Here is an 18,634-nt window from a genome sequence, read left to right as displayed (position 1 = left end):
CAGGGTCAAACACCACAATGACACACAATGAATCCTCAACATTTGAACTCAAGGAACAGGATATAGGCAGTGCCCTAGTCTCTCACCACCCCATGGCTTAGGCTATGTCCTGCTTAGACTGGCACAGCTGGAGGCAATTTAAGTTGTGCTCCAGGAGAGAGAGCCTCTCTTGCCCAGCCACTCATATATTTGTAGCTGGGAGGTGGCAGCGATCACCTGACCCTGTTGCTATAAAAGGAGGCACAGCCTTGCCTGTGTGAAGAAACGTTCCATTCTCGGGACCCATCTCCTGGGACGTTTGCATGTCAACATCGGTGCCAACCAGTAGAACGTTTGGCTCTCTCTGCAGGGCCAGTTCATTACTGAGAGGAAATTGCTTGAGGCAGAATCACCTGGGAATCTTTTTAAAATCCTGATTTCTGGGCCTCATCCTCCAGAAATTCTGTTTCTTTGTTACTAATGTTGTGGCCCCACCCCATAACAAAGAAACAGAATTTCTGGAGGATGAGGCCCAGAAATCAGGATTTTAAAAAGATTCCCAGGTGATTCTAATGTGCAGCCAAGGTTGAGAACCACTGCTATAGAGAAACTGACTTGTCTCTCCTCATCATCTTACATCCACATGCTCCCAGGAAGCTTCACTGTGGTCCCTAAGTACTGATTGAAAACACTGATTGTGTTTCAGGGAAAACCAATAGAACAGAGGAAAATGCGTCCTTGGTAATGACAGTCGCACTTCTAGGGGCCTGGGGAGTTAGAGGAGGTAGAGGATGCAGGGGGTGTTCCAAGTGCGGGTCCCTGATAAGGATTATAAGCCACACAAAATTGCAGCTGGGCTTTAGTCATCTGAGCATGAGTAATGGTGCTCCGTAGAGCTCTTTGTTATAGTTGCTTTGATTTCTCTGTGCCATGCAGATCTGATAACTGAACTCTAAAACTCCAGGCACATACTCAGCTGATATGGCCCAACAGCGACCACAGATATGCCTTCCAAGAATATGTCTAATGTTTACAGCTAAAGGATAAATAGTTCACTGACTTCTTAATAATTCTCATAGGCTTAAATGCTCTGTTGTCTGTCGGTGAATTAGCATTTCCTCAGTGAAGGAGCAAGTACCCAGAGGGATGCAAACATTAGCTAATAATGATTTAGTATTTTATTTAGGCTTTGTAGTGAGTGAGAAACTTAACATGCTAATCTTATTAGGATTATATATTATTGTTTTTGACTTGGTAACAGCATTTGAGAATGTATGAAGTATAGGATATTGGGGTAAATACACTACATACATCAGTCCTTCTAATCCTTTAAACACTGTAAGTTCAGTATCATTCCCACTTAATAGATGAAGAAATCAAAGCTCAAAGTGGTTAGTAACTTGTCCAGAATAACACAGTTAAGAAGTAGTAGATATGCCCAGTGGTGTGGCTCAATTCTTGGTCAGGGCATATGTCTGGGTTGCGGCTCGATGCCCGGGTTGCGGGCTTGATCCCCGGTGTGAGGCATACAGGAGGCAGCTGATCAATGATTCTCTCTTGTCATTGATGTTTCTATCTCTCTCTCCTTCTCCCCTCCTCTCAGAAACCAATAAAAATATTTTTAAAAAGAAATAGTAGAGCCCAGCGGGCATGGCTCAGTGGTTGAGCATCAGTGGTTTGATTCCCAGTCAGGACATATGCCCTGGACGTGGGGCATGCAGGAGGCAGCCAATCAATAATTCTCTCTCATCATTGATGTTTCCATCTCTCTCTCCCTCTCCCTTTCTCTCTGAAATCAATAAAATTATTTTTTTAAAGAAATAGTAGATCTGTGATTCAAACTCAGATCTGTCTGAGCCAAGAAACCCCTATACTTAATCATCATGGTTAAGTAGGCCTAGCTCTCTGCTTTGAGTACTGGGCTCAAGAGGCATCTAAACAAAGCTGCATGTTGAAAAAACATAAAATTTACCCTTTAGGCAAAATAAGTGCCAAAACTTGACTTTCCATAATATACACTGTAACTTGTGTGGGCTGTCCCATCTGAAGAGAGAATGGAAACTGCATTCCTAGTAATAAGTGAATTCCCTTGTTTCCAACCTTTGCTTTTGAAGCTTCCTTCAAAGGACTTTGCTTGAATAGCATAGAGGTTAAGCAGGGATTAGCACCCAAATTCAAATTCTACCTCTTAATAACTGGTTACTATTTCCCTGAGCCCCAATTTTCTCATCAGTAAAATGGGCATCATAATAATATAAGATTATTAGCTCCTTTTTAATATTAAATTAGAATAAGCATGTCATTGTGGCTTTAGTTTTCATTTCTTTAATGACTGTATCTTCTTTGGCAAATTATCTGTTGAAATCTTTTACCCATTTTTAAAAATGGGGTCATTAGTCTCCTCAGCATTAAGTTTTGAGAGTTTTAAAAAAATAACTTCTGGATACATACCAAGTGTAGGTGAGGGTGCAGAACAAGGGGCAGTCTCCTATGTTGCTGGTGATCATGTAAAATGGTACAACCACTTTGGAAAACTGCTTGGCAGTTTCTGAAACAGTTAAATATACACCTACAATATGGCCCAGCCATTCTGTTCCTAAGTAAACAAAAGAAATAAAAACATATTTTCACAATACAAAGACTTGTGCATGAATTTTCATAGCAGCTTTGTGGGTAATATACCCAAACTAGAACCAACCCCAATGTCCATGAACAAGTAAGTGGATAAACACACTGTGATATATCCACACAATGAAATATCATTCATTGTAAAAATGAGGTACTGATACATGCTATCACATGGCTGAATCTCAAAATAATTATGCTAAGTGAAAGAAGTCACACAAGAAAGAGTACATGTTATAAGATCTATTTACAGACAATTCTATAAAATCATGACAGAAGCAAATCAGTGATAGCCTAGGGACAAGGACAGGGGCATGGGGGATAGGGCCAGGGCAATACAAAGGGCACATGGAAACCTTCATTATTTTCCTCATGGTGATAGTTTCCTGGAGAGAGAGATAGACATAGACATAGACATAGACATAGACATACACATACACATGCACATACACATACACATACACATACACATTCACATACACATAGAGAATGTTTCTCTGTCTCATTATTGATGTGTCTATCTCTCTATCCTTTTCCCCTTTTTTGTAAAATCTAAATATGTGTAGTTTGTTAGCTCCCGGCATTCTCCTTGCCCTGGGAATTGCCCCTGACACACCGGAGGGGCCCCAGCATTCAGGCCTGTACCACGTGATCCCGCCTTCCTGGCCAGAGCTGGTCCAGCTGAGGGCAGGTCACTAAAGATCAGAAATAAAAATGAATGCCAGTGTCCTAGAGAAAAGCTCCCTATTTTTCTGCTTCTGAGGTCCTGAAGTTGCCCAGCTCCAGCCTGTCCAAAGATGGATGTTTTAATTCTCAGAGACCTTAGTGTCCTAACAATAAATTCCTTTTATGTTAGCTGGTTGGAGTTGGCTTATGTCCTCTGCTACCCTGGGGAAGAAACGAAGTTGACATTTAAATCATTGCATTGATGCCCTTATGCTTTCTATTACAGATGGCCACATCATTATTTTAAAAAATAGGGTATTCAACTTGCTCCGTGGGTCATTCATCCATCCCTTCATTTAATAAAGTTTCATCCGATGGCACACTATGTGTCAGGCACCGTACCTGACATTGCCTCATCTTGTTCAAATTATACAACAGCATGTATAAGATTCTCATGTTCACAGTTGAGAAACCTAAAGTTCAGAGGGGGTTCAGTTATTTGTTTAAAAGTCAGAGTTCCTAGTAGGTATTGGATCCTACGTGTCGAACATCAGAGGTCACACTTTTTCCATTACCCAGGCTCTGTTCCCCAGTGGTAGTAAACCCCAGCATCAGCAGGGAGCTCTCAGTGCCCAGTGCTGTGGCCTAAAGCTTGGGGAGCCAGCAGCTGAGACGTTCCCTGGCCATTCTCACGGCCAACAACATTGGCAGCTCAGGGTCTTGTCCCTGCAGGGCTTAGTGTCCTGGGAGCAGGCGAATTAACTGTTCTAGAAGGAGGGACAATCAGGGGATCCTTTTTCCCTGGTGTTGATGTCTGCTGCCTAGTAATGAAATTGACTCCTCAGTGACAAATGAGCAGCAAAATCCTGAAAGTAAAAATGGTCAACTGGTCAACCACAACCACAGCAAATGCTCAAGCAAAGCCAGCCTTGGCCACAAATCAGAAGACAATGGGGCTGGAATGTTCTTCCTGAGGATCTGGAGCACCTATAAAAAGCTCAGGGACGAGGCTGCATTTTTACACGGTTGCTGGAAACACCCCTGGTGACTTCAGTCGTCTGGCTCAGGTTAAAGCCAGAGACCTCACCCTGCTTTCTCTTCCTCCGAGAAGTAAGTCTACCAGAGCAGGGGGAGATTTTCATCTTCAGTTGTACAGAATTCAATCTAGTTTAAATGTGTTGCTCTTGAACTAGAAATTATAATAAAGGGGGAAATCCCTAGATCGTCACATTATATATTCTTCCTTGTGATCCGCCTGCAGAAATATGAAAACTGCCCAGGGCTCATGTGCACTTACACTCATCACTGTGTCACTTGTGAGAACAATGGAAACCAGCGTTCAGTAATCTGGGCGTATTGGCTTAAACTATATCCATGTGATAAAACCTATGTACACATTAAACAATTTCAAACACTAATTCATAGAATGGGGTAATGTTTATGATTTGTTAAATGCTAAAAAGAGAGTACAAAAAGAGGTCTGAAATCTAAACCTAAAATATGTGTGGTGTGTGTTTATTTCAGTGTGTTAGGGAGAGAATATACCAAAATAGTAACAACTGTGATCTGAGTATGAGGGAAAAAATGCTTTCCCTCTGACGTTTATGTCTCATCCATTATTAGAATACTTGTAGCCTAAATGTAATGTGGTATTTCAGGCTGGATCCTGGAAGAGAAAAAGAATATTAATGGAAAAACCTGGGATATCTGAATAAAGTCTACAGCTTAGTTAATGGTAATGTACCGATGGTCTTATCTTAGTCTGATCACTGCACCATGGTAATGTAACTTGTTTATATTAGGGGAAGCTGAGAGTTTATTATGGGAACTCTCTGTACTAACACTGTAACTCTTCTAGAAATATAAAATTATTTTTCAAGATAAAACGTTTTACAAAATACATATGTGGCAAGCCACACTGGGAACCATAATGGCAGCAAGCCCCTGTGCTTTATTTGTTAAGGCTGCGTCATTTGGCATGCATAAGCTCTTTATTTTCTGTATCCATCTTGTTCTTCCTTCTCGCTTATGGACCAGCACTATCCTGGGCTTCCCTGGTATCCCTCAGACATGGCACTTAGACCAGTGCTGGGCGAAGGTTGGCAACCACAACTGGCAGTTCATTGATTGGTTAACTTGCCCTGAGAAAGAAGACATTAAAAGAAGCTCCAAAAAATCTATTGTTGTGTTGCTTTTCTCCTTTTTATAAGTGCTTAGAACTCATTTCCAAGTGCATTTTGGATGAATGATAAAACATACTCACAAATTAATTAGTTTGAACCACATGAAATTGCAGTTTTGGGCCCAAGATATCGAATTTTTGCACTCAAACAGTTCCCCTTAAATAATGAGTATATTATGTTATCATTGAGGGAGGGCCTCAGAGGCATTGCCTTACAAGTAACAATATTCACTTCACTGCAGTTATCACTTCCACCAGTTCCTCTCCTGCAGGGTTTGCTATTTTGCAGTCTCAACTCATGCATTTTCCTCCTTCCCCAAAAGTTGCACAAGCAATAAAGTTTTACCCAGTGATTTGGGACTAATTTCTAAAACACCAATTCAAAAATCAAATGTCATGACATATTGATGTGTCTCAGTTGATTATGAGGTGTGTAGCAATTCCTTAACATTTAAAAAAGTGTAATTGATTTATCTTCTGCTTTTTATATATACATTAGAGCGGGCCTAAGCTGGTAGTCAGACAACCCTCTGGCAGCCCGGGAGCCCTCGGAAGATGTCCATTTGCCAGCGGGGAGCAGGCCTAAGCTGCAGTCGAATATCCTTAGCGCTGCTGAGGAGGCGGGAGAGGCTCCCACCACCACCACTGTGCTGGCAGCCATCAGCCTGGCTTGTGGCTGAGCAGAGGGCAGTGGGAATGCACTAACCACCAGGGGGCAGCTCCTGCATTGAGCATCTGCCCCCTGGTGGTCAGTGTGTGTCATAGTGACCAATCATTCCCAGTGGTTCTGCTGTTAAGGTCAATTTGCATATTACCCTTTTATTATATAGGATAGAGGCCTGGTGCATGGGTGGGGGCCGACTGGTTTGCCCTGAAGGGTGTCCTGGATCAGGGTGGGGGTCCCCACTGGGGTGCCTGGCCAGCCAGGGTGAGGGTCTGATGGCTGTTTGCAGGCTGGCCAAACCCCCCAGCGGGGACCCTCACCCCATGGAGGTGTGGCCAGCCTGGGTGAGGGGCTGATGGCCGTTTCAAGGCTGGCCATGGCCACGGGCTGGAAGCAGGTATCTGGGATTTATTTATCTTCTATAATTGAAACTTTGTAGCCTTGAGCGGAGCTCAGGGCCGGCAGGGCAGGAGGGAAGCTTGGCTTTTTCCATCACCAGGGGCAACCCAAGCCTCCTGCTCACTCCAACTCTGTCGCCACCGCCATCTTAGTTGGGTTAATTTGCATATTCGCTCCTGAGTGGCTGGTGGGTGTGGCTTTATGGGCGTGGCTTGTAGGTGTCGCAGAGGTACGGTCAATTTGCATGTTTCTCTTTCATTAGATTAGATTAGAACAGATTCCAGGTAACCCTTCTAATAGCCTTGCACGCACACTCACTCACTCATTCACTTCCAAAGTGATGCAGGAACAGTAAGGGCTTGGGAACTACACCCAGCGCCGGGTGTGCTCACACACATCAACAGAACTGCAGCCTGCGCACCTGCAGGCAAAGGCCGGGCGAGAACCAGCATTAAAACGGCTCTGCAAAGGCCACATGTTCTGAATTCAGAGCACAAGTTTACGTTATGTAACCACATGTAAGAAGTTTATTTGAAAGGTATGTGCATCCTGACATCTAAACAGATACCTCTTCCATTATGGCCACATTCATTTAAAGCAGCACTTTTCATTAAGGCATGCTTCTAAAAAAATGCAATCTCCCAATTGATTATTTATAGAAAAATTCTACCTGAATGCCTACTGTGTGTCAGGAAGCACTTACTACTGTAAGCAATAAGACAGATGCTGTCCCTAAGCACAAAAAATTAGTTGTGGAGACAAACAGTAAGTCAGGCAAACACAGAAGAATTGTAAAGAGTGCAAATAGTCCTGAAATAAATGAAGAGGCCCTGGGTGAGGGGGCGCCGACTTACACAGGGAGAGCAGGAAAGGAGGCAGCTACACTGAAGGTGAACCTACAGGACCAGAAGAAGACAGTCATGCAAAGAACAGGAGGACGGTGCATGAGGCAAACAAAGTTCTTGAGGTTGGAAAATAAAAACTGGTGCCAATTTGCAGAGCCATGTCACGTGACTTCTCTCTGGTAGTCAGCAGCCCAAGTAAAGCACACGGAAGGCATATTTTGGATTGACACAGAGTTTGGTAATTAGCAGTCGGTGTCACTGAGGGTCTAGAAGGTGGAGAATATGAGAATGTTAATATTCCCCAAGAGATCAGAGACACAACATTTACCCAACAGAACTCTTTTCTTTTCACCCTTACGCCTTCCTGGCAGAGATCTGAATGTGTCCGATCCATCACCGAGACATGGAGACACTCAGAACTGTGGAGCAGATTTCACTAAAGCTGGAGGAGTCTGGACTAGACGTGAAAGTTCACATCACTGGGATTATATCATGTCTTAGAAGACAGTCATCCTCTATTCGGCAACCAATGGAGCTCAAGGCAGCACTGTTTTTCAGTACTTTTCTATAATTCCATCCCCCAACTCAGGAAATATTGCAAAATCTGTGATAACTTGCCGTGTCTCGTATTATCTACCATCAACATAAATCAAGCCTTCGTGTTTGTAATTTATGTTTTGGCACTTAGAGGATACCTTGCTTGTTATCTTAAATAGATAAATCAAATCAAAATTTTCTTAATAAAATATGAGAAATGTCATTAGACCTTTGATTTATTTAAAGATGTCTAACATTCCTGATCTCCATTTATTTCAAGTTTTTAGGAAGAAAAATGGTTAGCTGGAGCACCCTGTTCTTATTTTTATTCCTTCATTTAGGAGATTACATCGCAGGCTCAAACCATTTTTAATAAATAGATATGCAATTTTTAACTGTTGATGTTTTTAAAAGAATAAACATGATCAAGATTAATTCTTGCAGTCCCAGATAGTCTCAAATAATAGATTAGTCTGCAAAGCACAGTTGATTCATGTCTGATAGTCAAGCCCTTTTTTTTTTTTAGCTTCATCCATATATACAGGCATTTACTCCTTTGTTTGCTTAGAAGCCAGAACTGCATATGCAATTGAGGAACTGAATATGGACGGAACACTACGAGGTGGCACATACCAATTACCAAGCTTACAAGTTGTATATACAGTGTATTCAAAGGGAATGACTGGAATATAGCAAATTAACATGGTAAAACAAAGAGAAAATGGTGTCCATGGATTACAGAGGGATTCTTTTCAAAAACAGAATGCCAACAGATCAGAATGAAATAAATGAAAAATAAATAAAGAAGAAACTTTTGGAGGTGATGGATAGGTCTAAGGCATAAACTGTCGTTGCTGGTTTCACTAATGTATACGTACTCAAACCCATCAAGTTGTATACATTACATAAAAACACACTGTATGCCAAGCATACTTCAATATTAAGTGGTTCTTTAATATAAAAAGAAACAAAACAATTACATAAATGGAAAACACTGAAAGACAAAACCAAAGTCCAGATCAGCCCTCAGAAGAGGAATGGAGTTATGTCCATCAGGTCTCAAGTTAGAAACTGATTCTCAGTTTCAGGTGCCTCCTTACTTAAATTTTCCATCCAAAAGTCTGAGGGGCAGAAGGTTTGTTGCTGACCTTGGAAGTGATTATCAACTTTCTTCATTTATTACTTGAACAACTTCTGTCCTCCTTGTATTGGTGAACATATATAATGTAGATGCTGATGAAAACTCAGGCAAACAACATAATGGAGTTAGTCACTGGTTTTACAGTTTCTGAATGGTCAGCAAAAGAATTCATAGTCTGACATCATTTTGGAGGAACTTAACATGTTGATATCTTTAGTGAGGTCTTTTACCTCTTTAGTTAAGTTTATTCCTAGGTAGCTTAATTTTTTTGGTGCGATGGTAAATGGGATTGTTTTTATAATCTCTCTTTCTGAAAGTTCACTATTCGTGTATAGAAATGCCTCAGATTTCTTGGGGTTAATTTTGTATCCTGCTACATTGCCAAATTCATGTATTAAGCCTAGTAGTTTTTTGATGGAGTCTCTAGACGAAGGGAGAGGAAGATAGAAACATCCAATGATGAGAGAGAATCATCAATTGGCTCCCTCCTACTGGGGCTTGAGCCTAAAACTCTGGCATGTGCCCTGACCGGGAACTGAACCATGACCACCTGGTTCATAGGTCTATGCTCAACTACCGAGCCACATCAGCTGGGCCAAAGTAACAGTTATTGTGAAAGGAGAAATAATCCATGATGGAAAGGTTAAAATACAAAAGGATCAGCCCTCAGAAGAGGAATGGAGTTATGTCCATCAGGTCTCAAGTTAGAAACTGATTCTCAGTTTCAGGTGCCTCCTTACTTAAATTTTCCATCCAAAAGTCTGAGGGGCAGAAGGTTTGTTGCTGACCTTGGAAGTGATTATCAACTTTCTTCATTTATTACTTGAACAACTTCTGTCCTCCTTGTATTGGTGAACATATATAATGTAGATGCTGATGAAAACTCAGGCAAACAACATAATGGAGTTAGTCACTGGTTTTACAGTTTCTGAATGGTCAGCAAAAGAATTCATAGTCTGACATCATTTTGGAGGAACTTAACATGTTGATATCTTTAGTATTTGCCAAATCATAATATTTAGCTATGTTGAACATCAAAGTAATATTTGTGGGTTTTTTAAAATATACTTTTATTAATTTCAGTGAGGAAGGGAGAGGAAGATAGAAACATGCAATGATGAGAGAGAATCATCAATTGGCTCCCTTCTACTGGGGCTTGAGCTTACAACTCTGGCATGTGCCCTGACTGGGAACCGAACCATGACCTCCTGGTTCGTAGGTCTATGCTCAACTACCGAGTCACATCAGCTGGGCCAAAGTAACAGTTATTGTGAAAGGAGAAATAATCCATGATGGAAAGGTTAAAATACAAAAGCAAAGTAGTAATTCCTAAGGTCATTCCTACTCGGTGTTGACAAAACATAATAAAGCATAGGATTGGGGGGAAAAAACTTAACTAGGCTCAGCAACTAAGTAGCCAAGTGACCTAGAAAAACTCAGGAGCTTCAGTTTCATCAGGTACAAGGTAAGAGTAGGAGACAGTGTGATGGAAAGGTTAAAATACAAAAGCAAAGTAGTAATTCCCAAGGTCATTCCTACTCAGTGTTGACTAAACATAATAAAGCATAGAATTGGGGGGAAAAACTTAACTAGGCTCAGCAACTACGTAGCCAAATGACCTAGAAAAACTCAGGAGCTTCATTTTCATCAGGTACAAGGTAAGAGTAGGAGACAGTGTTATTCCATAGGTCCTCATTTAGCCATGAAGTTCTGTGCTTGACTCTCAGAGCCATGATATTGCTGCCCTCCATGGAGTATAGATTCTTATATATTAGTTTCCAACTTTTAAGTATGCTTAACTGACAAATTCCTGGCTGTCTAATAAAACACTCAATTTCCTAGCCTAGGTCTCACCACCCTTGAGAAATACTGAGCAATAACAGTGAAAGGGATTTTTAAAATATTTGTATAAACTCAAGCCTGAAGCAACATCCTCCTTTCAATTTCACTTCTACTCCTTACATGACTTCTTCCAAACCGGAAGTCATTGGATGCTGTTCTCTCCTCTCATTTACGGTAGTTTAATACCATATTGTGCACACACTACTCACTCTACTCACACTACTCCTTGCACACACATTTCCTCTACTCTCTGCGCACACATTACAGAACAATCAAGAGTAATAAGAATCATACGGTCCAAGAACAAATGGTGCAAACAGTGCTATTTACCAGTGTCAACTTAAAAGCCTCTAAATATTTTAAATGTTAAATAAGAAAGAATTGCTTTTTAGTCCCAAAGAGGCATACCTGTGGACAATTAGGAAAAAGAGTAACAGGATCCTCAGTCATACCTAACACACAGCAAAGCCGCTTCTTAAGAAAAATAAAGAAGAAAAATGGCTACCACTCGAGCTTCAATGGGCAAAGATCAAGTTGCCCAAACTAATTTTAAACAGGGATTTATAGGACCAGACAGCCTAATGCTGAGTCTCTTTTCCCCCATTTTCAGATTCCCAATTTCTGTGGCCGACCTTCTAGGAAGGTTGCCTATACCCTACAATGATAATGAATAAAACAAATGAGGAACCAGACGCTAAAAGAATGAGGAAAGTCTCATTACCTGCAGCTCAAAGTCAAAATTCCAAGTCGCTATTCCGTAGCCTCTCCAATAAGATAAAAGAGAAAAATTCAGAGACTTCAATTTAGTCCCCAGAGACAAGTCACCCCATTCAATAAAAGACTTCACAGCTCTCCTCTGCAGCTATTGTGAGGAGCCCTTTCTACCCATATTCCCATTAACACAATAGCATAACACGCTCTGGCGTACATTGGAGTAATGGAATAGCAGTTCCATCCAGCATTTCCGGTGCAGGCATGGCGGGAAGGTTGTGGTGGGACCTTGTGCCTTCTGGTCCAGCAATACTAGAGCGTTTCCTACAAAGCTGTGGTGGGTTGTGGAGATGGAGTGGGTTGAAATGGGCCAACCAGGAGGTGGAAGGTCTGACTCTACCTAATGATCTACAGGGAAAGCCAAGTATGCCTTGCAATTTCCTGGGCCCGGAGAGAAAGGAGAATTGCTCTGCCTCTCCCAATTCCTGGACGATTCCAGGAATCTCACATCCTGAACATCCCTTTGCTCTGTTTTGTGGGTCCTGAGCAGAAGCCTCAAACACCACATCTAAAATGCAAGGAGTGTGTTATAGGGAGATAGGAACGTGCCCCACACCCCGGCTCTAGCCACAGCTCCTTCACCGTACCCAGAGATTCAGCATCATAAAACAAGACTCATTAGAAATGACTGCTTTCTGATGATCTTCCATGCTAAGCCTGGAACGAAGTGAAATCTCATTTAAACTACCCTATTCTCAGAGAGTACTGAGGCCGAAAAATGGGTCAGTGTCTCAGCCCGTCAATCTGATGGTCATGCCTGATCCGCTTTAACTTAACCTGTAAACCATGACACTCCCTGTCTAAGGCTGAGGCATCCTTCCTCGACTCTCAATTATTCCTCTCTCAAATCCAGGTTTTCTCCAACAGCATTCAAAGTATTTTGAGCAATTGATAGTTTTCTATCAAGGTTGAAGGGGCTAGAAGGAAACCGGTTCATGTTAACACAGGCCCCACACCCAGGGCTGGGATCAGCAGGGGCTTTTATTCTAACAAACTGCCTGTGCAAGAGGCTCTCCAGCAGAACAAGAAAGAAGAGAAACTTATGATCTGGCCAAATGTTCTGAGAGGTATGCGGTGTTTGAACTCCAATTGAAAGGACCCTATTACAAAATATTCTTCTTAAAAACGGAGCCACCATCTTAAGTTCTCAACATCTAACTTGTTAAAACAGATACAATAGATAGAAAAACAAATTAAATAAACCTTGAGGAAACATCAACCTCAGAAGGTGGGACATTCTACAGGACTCCTGACATGGTTTCTCCAACAAGTTGAGGCATTAAAAGTGTGTGTGTGTGTGTGTGTGTGTGTGTGTGTGTGTAATGATGTAACAACCGATTGCAATGTGCGCACCATATTTGGATCCTCATTTGCACAAACCGAATGTGAAAAGTCTCTCATGATAATCAGGAAAATGAAAACATAGACTGTGTATTAGATGACATTAGTGAAAAGTTATTATCAGTTATAAGTCTATCCTGATACTTGAAATTTTCTTTCATATTCTCAAGAAAAAAGTGGGGGAGTAGATAAAACAAAATGGGCAAAATGCTGATTATTGCTGAAGCTGAGTGATAGCTAGATGCAGGTGCCTTCTAGTCTCCTGTGAATATTTCAAAATTTCTATAATAATAAAGGTTTTAAAAGCCAATGTACCATTAATCTAAAAAAGTACATAAATATCATTATTACAACAAAATTTAATGTAGCACAGAATGGAAATAATCTAATTGTCCTGCAGTAGAAAAAAAAACTATGATAAACTGATCTGATAAAAATTATGCAGCTATTAAAATGACAATATGGAAGAAAGCAACAAAGAAAATGCTTATGAAATTATTATTTTAACAATAAGGACTACATCCACATTATGATCATAACTCTTTAAAATCTGTGTTAATGTCTGGCCTGCACACAGAATGGAAATAATCTAATTGTCCTGCAGTAGAAATTTAAAAAAAAAACTATGATAAACTGATCTGATGAAAATTATGCAGCTATTAAAATGGCAATATGGAAGAAAGCAACAAAGAAAATGCTTGTGGAATTACTATTTTTACAGTAAGGACTACATCCACATTATGATAATAACTCATTAAAAACTGTGTTAATGCCTGGCCCGCGTTGCTCAGTGGTTAAGCATCGACTTATGAAGCTGGAGGTCACGGTTTGATGCCCAGGTTGTGGGCTCCAGCCCTAGTATAGGGCATGCAGGAGGCAGCCAATCGGCAATACTCTCTCATCAATAATGTTTCTCTCTCACTCTCTTCCTCTCCCTTCCTCTCTGAAATCAATAAAAATATATTTAAAAAAATAAAATCTGTGTTAATAAAAACAAAGGAAAATAACAAGAACACATAAAATAACATAAAGTATGGTGAAATATATTTTTTTCTTTTTGATGATATACTACTGATTTTGAAACAAATAAAAAGCTGACGTGGCCTGGCTGGCGTGGCTCAGTGGTTGAGCATTGACCTATGAACCAGGAGGTCATGGTTCGATTCCTGGTCAGGACACATGTCCAGGTTGCAGGCTCAATCCCCAGTGTGGGGCATGCAGGAGGCAGTCTATCAGTGATTCTCTCTCATTATTGATGTTTCTATCTCTCTCTCCCTCTCCCTTCCTCTCTGAAAACAATAAAAATATTTTAATAAAACACCTGACCTGAACAAAATAGCAACAAGTTGTTATGAACCTTGTATGCTGAAATGTACCATATTGCAGTAGAAATAACACTGTCTTTGGAGAGAGACAATGTGGGCAAGTTGTTTAAACAATCGGAGAATCAGTTTCCTCATCTACCCTTCAGGGATGCTGCGAGGATGAGAGGTGTAAGTGCCTATCACAATACCTGGCATGTAGTGAACGTTCTGTAAACAGTACTTATAACTATTGTCATATTAAAGATTGAAGAGTTCTGAAAAATAGAAAAAAAAGGGAAGTGAGCTCGTGGTGAAGTGGACACAGACTTGAACGGTAATATGTGTTTTGCATAAAAAAAATGAATGAAAGGCAAAATGCACTGAGGCTTTAAAATCTTATCTGGGCCAGTTTGAGGTAAAGGCTAGTTGGAGGGCCTAAAGATTGTATGAGGGGCTGGTGACTGGGGCAAAGGCGCGCAGCATACAGGTGAGTAAGCTTTCCCTGTAGAAAGAATGGGAGAGCCATATAACCCCTCACTATATGCAAACTATCCTGCAGCTTCAAGGCAAAGCCGATAGTTCTAGAGAAAGGGGGAGATGAGCATGAAAGGAAGAAACTAAGAAAAAGAACCCAGAGGACCCCAAATCTGAATAGCACAAGACATGTTCAAGTGCCTTTATGTGGGGCAAGAGAGGTGGGGCAGAGACAGACAATCCCTAACTGAGGCTGTTATGATAGGTGACAGAGTAGATGACATGAACAAAATAGCAACAAGTTGTTATGAACCTTGTATGCTGAAATGTACCATATTGCAGTAGAAATAACACTGTCTTTGGAGAGAGACAATGTGGGCAAGTTGTTTAAACAATCGGAGAATCAGTTTCCTCATCTACCCTTCAGGGATGCTGCGAGGATGAGAGGTGTAAGTGCCTATCACAATACCTGGCATGTAGTGAACGTTCTGTAAACAGTACTTATAACTATTGTCATATTAAAGATGGAAGAGTTCTGAAAAAATAGAAAAAAAGGGAAGTGAGCTGGTGGTGAAGTGGACACAGATTTGAACAGTAATATGTGTTTTGCACAAAAAATGAATGAAAGGCAAAATGCACTGAGGCTTTAAAATCTTATCTGGGCCAGTTTGAGGTAAAGGCTAGTTGGAGGGCCTAAAGATTGTATGAGGGGCTGGTGACTGGGGCAAAGGCGCGCAGCATACAGGTGAGTAAGCTTTCCCTGTAGAAAGAATGGGAGAGCCATATAACCCCTTGCTATATGCAAACTATCCTGCAGCTTCAAGGCAAAGCCTGGAGTTCTAGAGAAAGGGGGAGATGAACATGAAAGGAAGAAACTAAGAAAAAGAACCCAGAGGATCCCAAATCTGAATAGCACAAGACATGTTCAAGTGCCTTTATGAGGGGCAAGAGAGGTGGGGCAGAGACAGACAATCCCTCACTGAGGCTGTTATGATAGGTGACAGAATTGATGACATGGGATTCATGTGAGATTATCTCCTTCTGTCTCTCCATCCTAGAAGATGAGAAAATTAGGTCCAGAAAGGGGAAGGTTCCAGGTACTATGGCAAGATTCTAGGGCAAAGCTATGCCTGGAACTCTGGCCATAGGCCCTGAAACCAGTGCCCTTGTCATACGTCAGTATGCCATCCTCCAAGATGGTGCATCCCATTACCATCACCAAGTCAATTCGTTTTACCCATATTTATTACATATCTGTAGCTTTCCATGTCTTACGGCAAATGATAAAATGTGAACACGTATTCTTTCCACTGATATCTCACATCCAAAGCTCCTACTGACTTCAAATTAGAGAATGTATTTTCTGGAAAAACCTACATTTTGGGGTGTTAGTCCTGGAGCGCTCGCTCATACAAATTCTGGCTTCCTGGCAAAAGTTTCTTTCCCCTCCTGCCCCCTTTTTTTTCCCGGAATCATGCCTCTTCTCTTCTGGCTCCCTCCCACCCCACCCCCTTCTCTAGAGATCCACTGTGGTTTTTAGGTTAGAAATTCCAACGGAAAAATACCTGGTCTCTGCCGTGTGATCTCTCTGGACCTGCAAGCTTCCAACCAACGATCCTTCAAAGCCACCTGCTGCTGAGGCACGATCGACAGCCCTCAAGAAGCAGACCCTGCTCTGAAGAGCAAGGTCCCGGGCATAGAATTACAGGGACATGTGAAGAGGACACTATAACATATCCTCCTTTCCAAAGCCAACTCTGAGGACCATTTCCTAAGAGCTGCAGGACACGTGGTGTGCCACACAGGAGGGCCGAGTGAAGGCTCCCGGGAAATGGCCCCTCTCTGCAGCAGAACAGGAAGCCAGCCCTGGACTGGGCACATGTACACGATGGAACACTACTCAGCCTTAAGAAAGGATGAAATAGCATCATTTACAACAGCATGGATGGGCCTTGAAAACATTATGCTAACTGAATAAGTCACAAAACCATATGATTTCACTCATATGTGGGACATAAAACCAAAACTTATGACCACAAACAGCAGTCTGGTGGTTGCCAGAGGGAAGCGGGTATGGGGAGAAGGGGTCCATCCTGATATGAGGTGATGGGAGAAGATGTGACTTTGGGTGGTGGGCACTTAGAAATCCACACATGAGACCTATATGTTCATGTTGACCAATGTCACCCCAATAACATTTAATTTAAAAAAAAAAGAAGAAGCAGGAAGCCACTCCATTGTTGGGCACCACACTGACAGAGCACTTTCCATGTGTTACTTAATGTTTTTCCTTTCTTCTTTCCTTAGTTCACTCAGCTTTATTCTTTCAAGTACCTCACAGTAGTCCGTACACATTGTGTCACTGTTACTAAGGTAGCATTTGGAGATGATTAGAACAAGGAGACTGCCTGTGCTAGGGCCAGAGAACACCTATTTCTTCAGATTCCCAGATACATATTCTTTGGAAGAGTTCCACTATTTTTCGGACAACAGACCATTTAAAGATATATACTGACATGTATACCTTAAAATTTTTCTTAAAATACACTGTGGGCATAAAGAATGCTAAATACTCTGAGAGTTTTGCCTTGTCCAAGCACATCCATCCTTCTGTTCAAAATCGGTCCATTTCCTGCAGCTGGGTGCTGCCAGGAGAACGCCCCCAGGAGGAGTGATGGAGCTCTAGGACGACGCAGCCCCCCACCTGGTAGACTCTTTCACGATGTCCCGCAACCTGACCACGGATTTACATCCTTCTGCGCCGCATGCTTGCTGCACCTAAAATATTAATAGGGTCTTGGTATCTGTCATTCTTAATTTCAGAGAGTAATAAGGACACGCTGAGCCATCGTGCTGATGGATTTGTAGAATATGTTCATCGTAGCTCTCATTACTCAGCTAAGTTACTGAATTTATCAGGTGCTTTTTCTCCACTAATCATTTTTGATATTTCACAATTTGTCACCTGCAACTCTGCACACTAGTTGCTTAGATGTCTACTTATTATGTATTTCATAATGTCTTTATCGCAACTATTTATTAAATAATTATTGTGCCCCATCACATAAGGACAAAATCTTGACAAACATCTGGAGAACTTTGCTAAGATATGAGTAGATTAGTAAACCTGGCATAAGAATGGTATGTTCTTATTTTGAAATGAGAAAGCTGAAGCAAAAGTTAAATAACTTCCTAAGAACCACGAAAATCTAATATTATCTAATTCTAGAAGCTTGAAGTGTACTAAAGTTTAGATTTGAAACATGCATTTAACAAAGGCAAACAGGTATTTCTCTTGGTTAGAGTATATGATTCAAATATAATTGAAAAGGTAACTAATAAGTATTTTTTTATTGTTACCTAAAAAGCAAATTCTCTCTTAAGGTAATGATTCTTTTCAAGTGAATGACATCATACCCACATGTTTCCCCAGTCTTTTTACACTCCTCAATCTAGTCCCACTATCATTTCTAAGAGATCAATATTTAATCTGCCCAAAATGGGATGGTGGAGGGCAAAATGTGGTATAAGCCACCGTGCTAAGTTAAAAGGCTTTATGCTTCATATCCAATTACATATAGCACAGTCTACCTCTAAATAGGCAGGATGATCAGTGCTCATACTATACTGCAGATGATTGTGTTACTGCTTACATGCTGTAGTAGCCTCGCCCTCCAGGAACAGGGCTCTGATGAGTGGATAAAAAAGCTGTAGGGCATTTACACAATGGAATACTATGCAGCTGTAAAAAGGGGATCTCTTACTCTTTGGGACAGCATGGATGGACCTGGAAAATATTATACTAAGTGAAATAAGCCAATCTGAGAAAGACAAATATCACATGATCTCACTTATTTGTGGAAT

Source organism: Myotis brandtii, unplaced genomic scaffold, assembly GCF_000412655.1.
Source record: "Myotis brandtii unplaced genomic scaffold, ASM41265v1 scaffold871, whole genome shotgun sequence".
In the NCBI taxonomy this organism is placed as follows: Eukaryota; Metazoa; Chordata; class Mammalia; order Chiroptera; family Vespertilionidae; genus Myotis; species Myotis brandtii.
The sequence above is the reverse complement of the archived record's forward strand: the minus strand, read 5'-3'. Positions refer to the sequence as shown.